The following is an 8,284-nucleotide window of genomic DNA, read 5'->3' as shown; positions in this document are numbered from 1 at the left end:
ATAATCTAATTTGTTATCAGCATTAACAAAGCATTTGCAATATACCAAACTGTATAATTATGTGGATTTATAAAAATTAATAGAAAAACATATCATACAGAATTACTTATGAACACTATATGAAAATAATGAAGAAACAGATCAATGGAATAAAATTAAAATTTACAAATATAAGTACTATGCCTTATACTAGGCATTGTTTGGTATATGTTAGATTTGATATTTCAAATTAATGGAAAATGTGATTATTTAATAGATGATATTGGAAAGTTGATTTTTCAAAGAATAAATTAGATAACTTTCTCATGATATGTCAAAAAACTCACATAAGTTATAGCTAATTTTAATGGTGCCATAAAAATAAAAGTGATTTGGTCTTGGTTGTAGGAAATTCTCTCAAAATGTGGATGATAATGTTTTAGGATATGATCCATTTTTTTTCCTTTTCTAGGTTTCATCCTTTTCCATCAAGCACACTGAACAGGTAGCTGGCTCTCTATTTCATTATTTTGAGAAGGATTGTGGCACACGAAAACGTGCCGCTCAAAGAGTGTTACAAACGATGGCGAGGACCGAGGAGCTTCACGTCATTTCAACAGTCCAAGTACACCACCTTCTGAAAGAAATGGCGCTTCATCAACTTGTCAAGGTAGGTTATATTTTTGCCTGGGTCTGCTGGTATGTGTAATAGGAACCTTCATTACTGTTGTTATGAGACCTAATTTGATAAATTTGATGAGCATAATTCATTAGGTACCGCCATCTAATTTCTCTGGAATTATTTTTAGATAACACAAGAGTGGTCAGAAATCCTTGGACTACTTTATTCTTGGCTTGGCTTTTAATCGATTTGGACATTTTGCTAGCTTAAATCATTTTTTGAAGCAGGCAAGGCAAAATAAATGATATTCAGAAATTGATGTTATTTGTAGGCAGGATTGTTAATTATAAGTTAGAATTTTAGAAAACACTGATTTGTATTGTAAGACAAAATCTAGTTAGCCTCATTCATTCTTGATAAGTTTGCATGAACTTCTGAAGCCAGTATCCTGCATGAGGATGAGATATGTTTTAGGTATGATCCTTGAATAGTTCTAATTAGATTTATTTAAGTGAAATATATTAAGAATAACATAAGACTCTTAATTTTTAAAAAATATTTCTCTGGCTTTGACTATATGGAAAAGATTGGTCGTTATTTGCCTAAGCCAGAAACCTAGGAGACATCCTGTACACGATGCTCTACCTTATTTCTCCGTGCAAATCTCTATCTCCATTGACAACTCCCTGGTCCAAACTACCATCTCTTGTTTAGAGCATGCAATAACTTCTTTTCCTGCTTTCACTCATGCCATTCTTTAACTAATCACTGGCAGGGAGAAAAGAGGTGGCCATGACTGACTTAAGTCTCAACGTATCCACTTCCTAAAATCAAGAATGGAGTCATCTTCCTCTAAAGCACATGACTATGTGTGGAGGAGGGTGGCTGCTGGAACCCAAGTGTGATTGTGTTAGGAGTGAGGAAGAGGAGATGGAATAGTTACTGGAGAGGTGACCAATAGTGTTGTCTACAGTGTTTTGACCCTTTTGACTTTCTTTCCATTCCTTCAAAGGGTCATGCTTTCTTCTGCCTCAGAGCCTTTGCTTGTGTTAGTGTCTCTTCTGAGGAAAGTTACATCTTCAACTTGTTATCCTCCTCTTCCATTAGGTATCGCTTAAATTTCACTTCCTTGAGGGAGCCATGCTGACCTTTCCGTTAGATCAGATTTGGTTTCCCTGTTATTTTGTGTCATCTCACTGTGTTTGTCTCCTTCACAGCACTTGTCTGTGAAGTTTTTATTATCCATGTGTCTGTGTGCATCTTTTGTTGATCTCTGTTTCCCCTAGCAGACTGTGTTCTCCATGAGGTCAGGAGCCATGTCAGTTTGCTTACCATTGTAACCCTGGAACCTAGCAGAGTGCTTGGCGTATAGTAGGTGCTAGATAACTATTTGTTGTGTGAATGAATGGAGTTGATTTTGAGCAAATTATAGAAACTCTGGTTTATAATATTTATATACAACCTGAATTTTTTTTAGAAAAGCTTTATTGAAACATACTTGACAAAACAAACTGCATTTATTTAAATGGTACGCTTTGGGGTCCTCGCGTCAGGGTCTGCGCAGGGCCCTCCTGGCGAATCGCGGCACCCGCTGCCTCGCCGCCCCCTCGCGCGGGGAGGGGCGGGGGGGGGGCGAGCGCGCCTGCGCGCCGGGTGCCTTGTCCCAAGTTCACGTGTCTCGAGGGTGGGACTGCGGGTCTCTGCTTGCAACGGCGGCGCTAGAGCGGAGCGTGGGCTGCGGCGGCCGGAGTCATGGCAGGACAGGCATTTAGAAAGTCTCTTGCCCTCTTTGACCGAGTTTTGGTTGAAAGGAGTGCAGCTGAAACTGTAACCAAAGGAGGCATTATGCTTCCAGAAAAATCTCAAGGAAAAGTATTGCAAGCAACAGTAGTAGCTGTTGGATCGGGCTCTAGGAAAGAGTGGAGAGATTCAACCAGTTAGGGTGAAAGTGGGAGATAAAGTTCTTCTCCTAGAGTTCGGAGGCACCAAAGTAGCTCTAGACGACAAGGATTATTTCTTATTTAGAGATGGTGACATTCTTGGAAAGTATGTAGACTGAAATGAATTACTATTGAAATGGCATCACGTGAAGCTGCCCATTCCACTGAAGTACTGAAATCTTTCATCATGTAAATAATTTCTATGTCTCTCTTTTATAATAAACTAATGATATCCAAACTAATGACATCCCGTGTCTCTAAAATTTAGTTTCACTGTACTGATATAAACATTTCCAAATAAAAATATATAAATGAAAAAATATAAAATAAAATAAATGGTACGCTTTGATAAGTTATGGCCTCCACCATAAGGTGTACCTTCATGAAATTTTCAGTCAGCGTCAAGATAGTGAACATATCCATCACCTTCAAAAGTTTTCTCATGCACCTTTGTTATCCCTCCTTCCTACCCCTCTGTGACTTTCTCTCCCCAAACAACCACTGATTTGCTTTCCATCGCTATAGATTAGTTTGCATTTTCTAGAGTTTATATAAATGGAATCAGACAATTTGTACACCAATTTTGTCTAGCTTCTGTCACTTAACATAATTCTTTTGAAATTCATCCATGTTGTGTGTGTCAACAGTTTGTTCCTTTGTGTTGCTGAGTAAGGTTCTGTTCTATGGATATACTACAAATTGTTTATCCAGTCACGTGTTGATGTATATGTGAGTTGTTTCTAGTTTTGGGCTATTACAAATAAAGCTGCTATGAACATTTGTATGTAAGTCTTTGTTATGGACATGTGCTTTCCTTTTTATGGGCAAATACATAAGAGTAGAATGAGTGGATCACTTATGTTTAACTCTTTAAGAAACTTCCAAACTGTTACCCAAAGTGTTTATACATTATACCATTTTACATTCCCACCAGCAGTGTCGGAGAGTTCCCATTTCTCTACATCTTTGCTTACACTTGGTATGGTCAGTCTTGTCTGCCATTCTAATAGGCATGTAGGGTGGTATCTCATTGTGGTTTTAATTTGCATTTCCCTGATGACTTATGATGTTGAGCGTCTTTTCATGTGCTTATGAGCCATCTGTATATCTTCTCTGATAAAATGTCTTTTTGAGACTTTTGCCTGTTTTTTTTTCTTATTGTTAAGTTTCGAGAGTTCTTTATATATTTTGAATACAAGTGTTTTTCTATCAAATATAGTTTTAGGTTTTACTGTTAGGTCTAAAATCCATTTCGAGTTATTTTTGGTATATGGTGTGAGGTATGGATCCAAGTTCATTTATTTTGCCTATGGATAGCTCATTGTTCAACACCATTTATTGAAAAGGCTATCCTTTATCCACTGCATTGCCTTTGTTCCTTGGTAAAAAATCCGTTGTCAATATATACGCAACTTGCATTTTAGCATCATTGTGAGTTTGGGCTGTTTAGAATAGTCTCTTGAAGCATCAGATGCGATAAATCAGGGTTGGATTCTTTCTATTTTTAAGCAAATTCTTTAGTAAGATATAAGCTAAATACAGAAAAGCATACAAATCCTAAGTATATAGCTTGATGAATTTTCACAAAGTAAACACACTCGTGTATCTACCACCTAGATAAAAATAGGACATTACCAACACCCTACAGCCCCTTCTTATGCTCTTTTCTAGTCACTATCCTTTCTCTCCACAGGTATTGGCTATCCTCCCTTCTGTCACCATTGATGAGTTTTGCCTCTTTATAGAAATGGAGTGATATCTGTACTCTTGAGTCTGCGTACTTTTGCTTACCATTGTATTTTGGGGATTCATTTGTGTTGTTGCATATAGTAGTAGTTCTTGTTGTGGTATATTATTTACTTCTATGAACATATCACAGTTTATTAATCTGTTCTGCAGTTATTAGACATTTGGATGGTTTCTACATTAGGCTTTTAATGCTTTTATGAACATTCTTGTTCATTCTTTTGCAAATAGGTAAGTATTTTCTGTTGGATATATACCTAGGAATGGCATTGCTGGTCATAGTGTATGGATATGTTCAGCTATAGTAGAGACTGCCAACATTTTCCAAAGTGGTTGAACCAGTTTATGCAACCCCTTCCCTATATCCAGTAGTATATGGGAATTACGTTGTTCAGCATTCTTGTTAACACTTGCTATGTCCAGTCTTCTAAAATTTTAGCCATTCTGGTGCGTGGATGGTGTTCTCGTGAGTTTGAATTGGTATTTCTCTGGTGACTAATGAGGTTGAGCATCTTTTTATATGTTTATTGGTCATTTGAATATTCCTTTTAGTGAATTGCCTATTTAGATTGCCCATATTTCTATTGGGTTGTTTCTTACTGATTTCTATGAGTTTCTTTTTTTTTTTTAAATATCTTCTGGATACGTCTTGTTTCTTTATAACTTTGTATTTTAAAGACTTAACCCCTCCAATAAGCTTCCTGTAAATGTCCCTGCTATAGAGAAGAGGAAGATAGCCTTTTGGTCTATGCAAATAATATGATTTTTTTTTTAATGAATTGGGGTAAATCTCATTTGGCACACGGCAGTTCAGTTTTTCTAAAACTAAATTATTGTTTTTGGTAGACGTTGCCTGGCCTTTAATGGGCCCATGCAAATTTGCCCCTTGATTTATTTGGGACAGGGTTTCTCAAAAGTGGCACTATTAAAATTTGAATGGGATAATTCTTTGTTGTGGCAGCTGTCCTGTGCACTGTGGGATGCTTAGCAGCATCTCCCAGGCCTCAACCCACTAGAGGCCAGTAGTACCTACCCCCCACTTTGTGACAACCAAAGATGTTTCCAGACGTTGCTGAATGTCCCTGGGGTGGGAGGTGGGGGTGTTAAAATTGCCCCGGTCGAGAAACACTGATCTAGATTTGTTTTGTGGGTATTTTACCAGTTTGCCAGGAAATTACAGAGCTCAAAATTACGTGTCTTTTCTAAAATACATATGGAAATACAAAGGACTAAGAATAGCCAAGATATTTTTTAAGCAGCAGGTCAAGGTGAGAAGACTTGATCTATGAGATATCCTGATTTATTATATATAAAGCTATAGTAACTAAAGCACTTTGGTATTAGCACAGTGTTAGACCAGTGGAAAACAGTAGAGAACCCAAATCCAGTTCCACGTGTATCCAGAAACTTGATTTCTTTTAATAGAAGTGCTCTTACAGAGCAGAGGGCAAAGGAGGGGCGTTTCTTTAAGTGGTCCTGGGACTATTAGATATCAGTATGGAAAAAATTCAAATTGGAACCCTACTTTACTCCGTACACAAAAATCCATTCCAGGTAGATTAAAGACCTAGGCATGAAAGGCAAAACTATTAAGATGTTAGAATATAGTGGTTTTCAAACGATGTTCTTAAGAGTCTTAGAAAAAACATGGCTTGTAGTGGGAAGGGGACAGTGGATCAGGGAAGTTCTAGGTCTTGCGTGCTCTTTTGGAAATTTTAAACGCTATTTCTTAAAAAACTGTAGTCCTCCTCAGAAAAGGCTTGAAAACCCGTGCTGTGTGGCATAGATGGCCTTCTGTGTTTGTGCAGTCTCAAACTTTTTTTTTTTTTTTTGAAAATAGTATTGGACTTGCTTATAGGGCTTTCTCCCCTAGTAGTCTGTAAATCCTTCAAGGCCAGGGACTGTTTTTTTTTTCATTGTTTTTCCATGGGGTCTGGAATTGTATGGACTCAATAAAATAAATGCTTGTTAAATGAATTCAAGAACTGGGAGTGGAGGGAATGTATAGAGAAGAGCAGAGAGGAAGGAAGGTACTTTGAAGAACACTCTCATTTACAGAAAGGGAGAAACCAATGTATTGGAATAGTTAAGAACCGTGTTACAGATATTAAAGAAAAAGCAAATGCATTTATTCTGTTGCAAGAATACAGAGTGTTATGTTTGGCTGTATACCTAGAGGTTATGCTTATGGATTTTAGAATCAGACAGCAGGAGTCAGTCATATCTAGACTCTGCCTCTTACTAGCTAAACAATATTGGGCATGAACTTGACTTCTTTCAAACCTAGTATTCGCACTTATAAAATGGGAATAATATTATTCGGTGATTTAAGAGGTCGTTGATGACCTTGAGATAGAGCTTTCCAGATTGTGGGATTAAAAGCTAGATTATAGGAGCTTGATTCTACTATATTGTAAAGCCTAAAGAACATTGAGAAGCTTAGTAGGAAACAAACATTGAGACACTGTAAAGAACGATTTTTATAGAAATGAAATACATTTTCTTGAGAGAATCTTACAGTTATATTTTTTAAGCCACGTTATTGGGAGTGGTCTACAAAAGCATAAAGCTACAATTGGACTTTCCTGTTGAAAGTATATTTCTCAAAATGTTTGCTATATCTTTGTTAAGGTAAACTGAGTGGTAAAGTGCTTTTAAACATGTTGAGCATTTCATGTTTTAAAGTATGTTATGAAATTTTTAGAAATAAATCATACATCTTGATTCCAATATTTTTCTAGAAAAATTTCCTGGAGCAACCCCTGATGGCCTAGCGGTTAAAGTTTGGCACGCTCCGCTTCGGAGTCCCAGGTTCAGTTCCCAGGCGCGAACCACACCACTCGTCTCTCATTGACTATGCTGTGGCAGTGACTCATGTAGAAGAACTAGAAGGATTTACACGTAGAATATAGAACTATGTAGTGGGGCTTTGGGAAGGGAGAAAGAAGAGAGGCAGATTGGCAACAGATGTTAGCTCAGGGCAAATCTTTCCAAGCAGGGAAAAAAAAAGAAAAAGAAAAATTGCCTAAGTGTAAGTTATTTATACTCATATTTCATGACTTCTTATATAAGACTCTCCTGAAAAAAACTATACTGGCTGCAAAGCTATCTACCAATAAACAGGTATCCATATGGAGAGATGAAAATGGTGATTTTCAAGTAGAGAAGAATTCAACCCTTATAAACTACACAGTAGGTAAACAGAATTTGTTGGCAGTGAAATATTCCCGTTAGTTCTAGTAGAACAAGGTAGCCAAGCATCAATCAAGATTTCAGTGGTGCTTGTAGAGAGTAGTTGGGTCATGTCACAGACGTAAATTGTAAATTATTCTAACTTCATTTTATATAGTTACTCATTACAAAGGAGTTTATTATTATACTAGATTATTGAGGCTAACATCATTAAAATGAAACTGCATGGTGCTTTCTTATATAAGAGGAATTTGACAGTAAACTATTTACTTAAGGCATATACTGATAGTATAGCTACTTTGTACTTTTAATTCTTCTGTTGTTTTGATCTAATAATGGCATTTTTGGGGGGTCAAAATACCTTTTTTTAGAAACCTTGATACAAGCATATGCTGTCTTCAAAATCTTACTTCAAATAAAGCAATAGAGGCAAGTTGGAAGTAAAAGCATGGAATACATAAACAAAATAATAAGGGAATTATGGTGCCAGTTATCAATGGATTGCCCCTGTGTAACAACATCAGAGTGTTGCCCTCTGTTGTCTGTTCTGCAATAATGGAGCTGCACCCAGTAGACATTTCTCTTTTGCACCTGGCAGGGGTTAAGCTTTTGTCAGAGAAGGTTTAGGACAAAGGGCCTTCCATCCTAATTCCACGGTGCTTCCATTCTTTTCTTTTTCTTTCTCCTGCAGTACAACCAGCAGTGGCACAATTCAGGGGTGTCTACGTGGACTCACCCACAGTGGGTGATCCACAGTGGATTCAGTGGATCCCCTTGGATGGCTTAATAAGGAGAATGAGTGGCA

This window comes from Diceros bicornis, assembly GCF_020826845.1.
Source record: "Diceros bicornis minor isolate mBicDic1 chromosome 35 unlocalized genomic scaffold, mDicBic1.mat.cur SUPER_35_unloc_1, whole genome shotgun sequence".
Taxonomy (NCBI): Eukaryota; Metazoa; Chordata; class Mammalia; order Perissodactyla; family Rhinocerotidae; genus Diceros; species Diceros bicornis.
Note: the sequence above shows the minus strand (reverse complement) of the source record.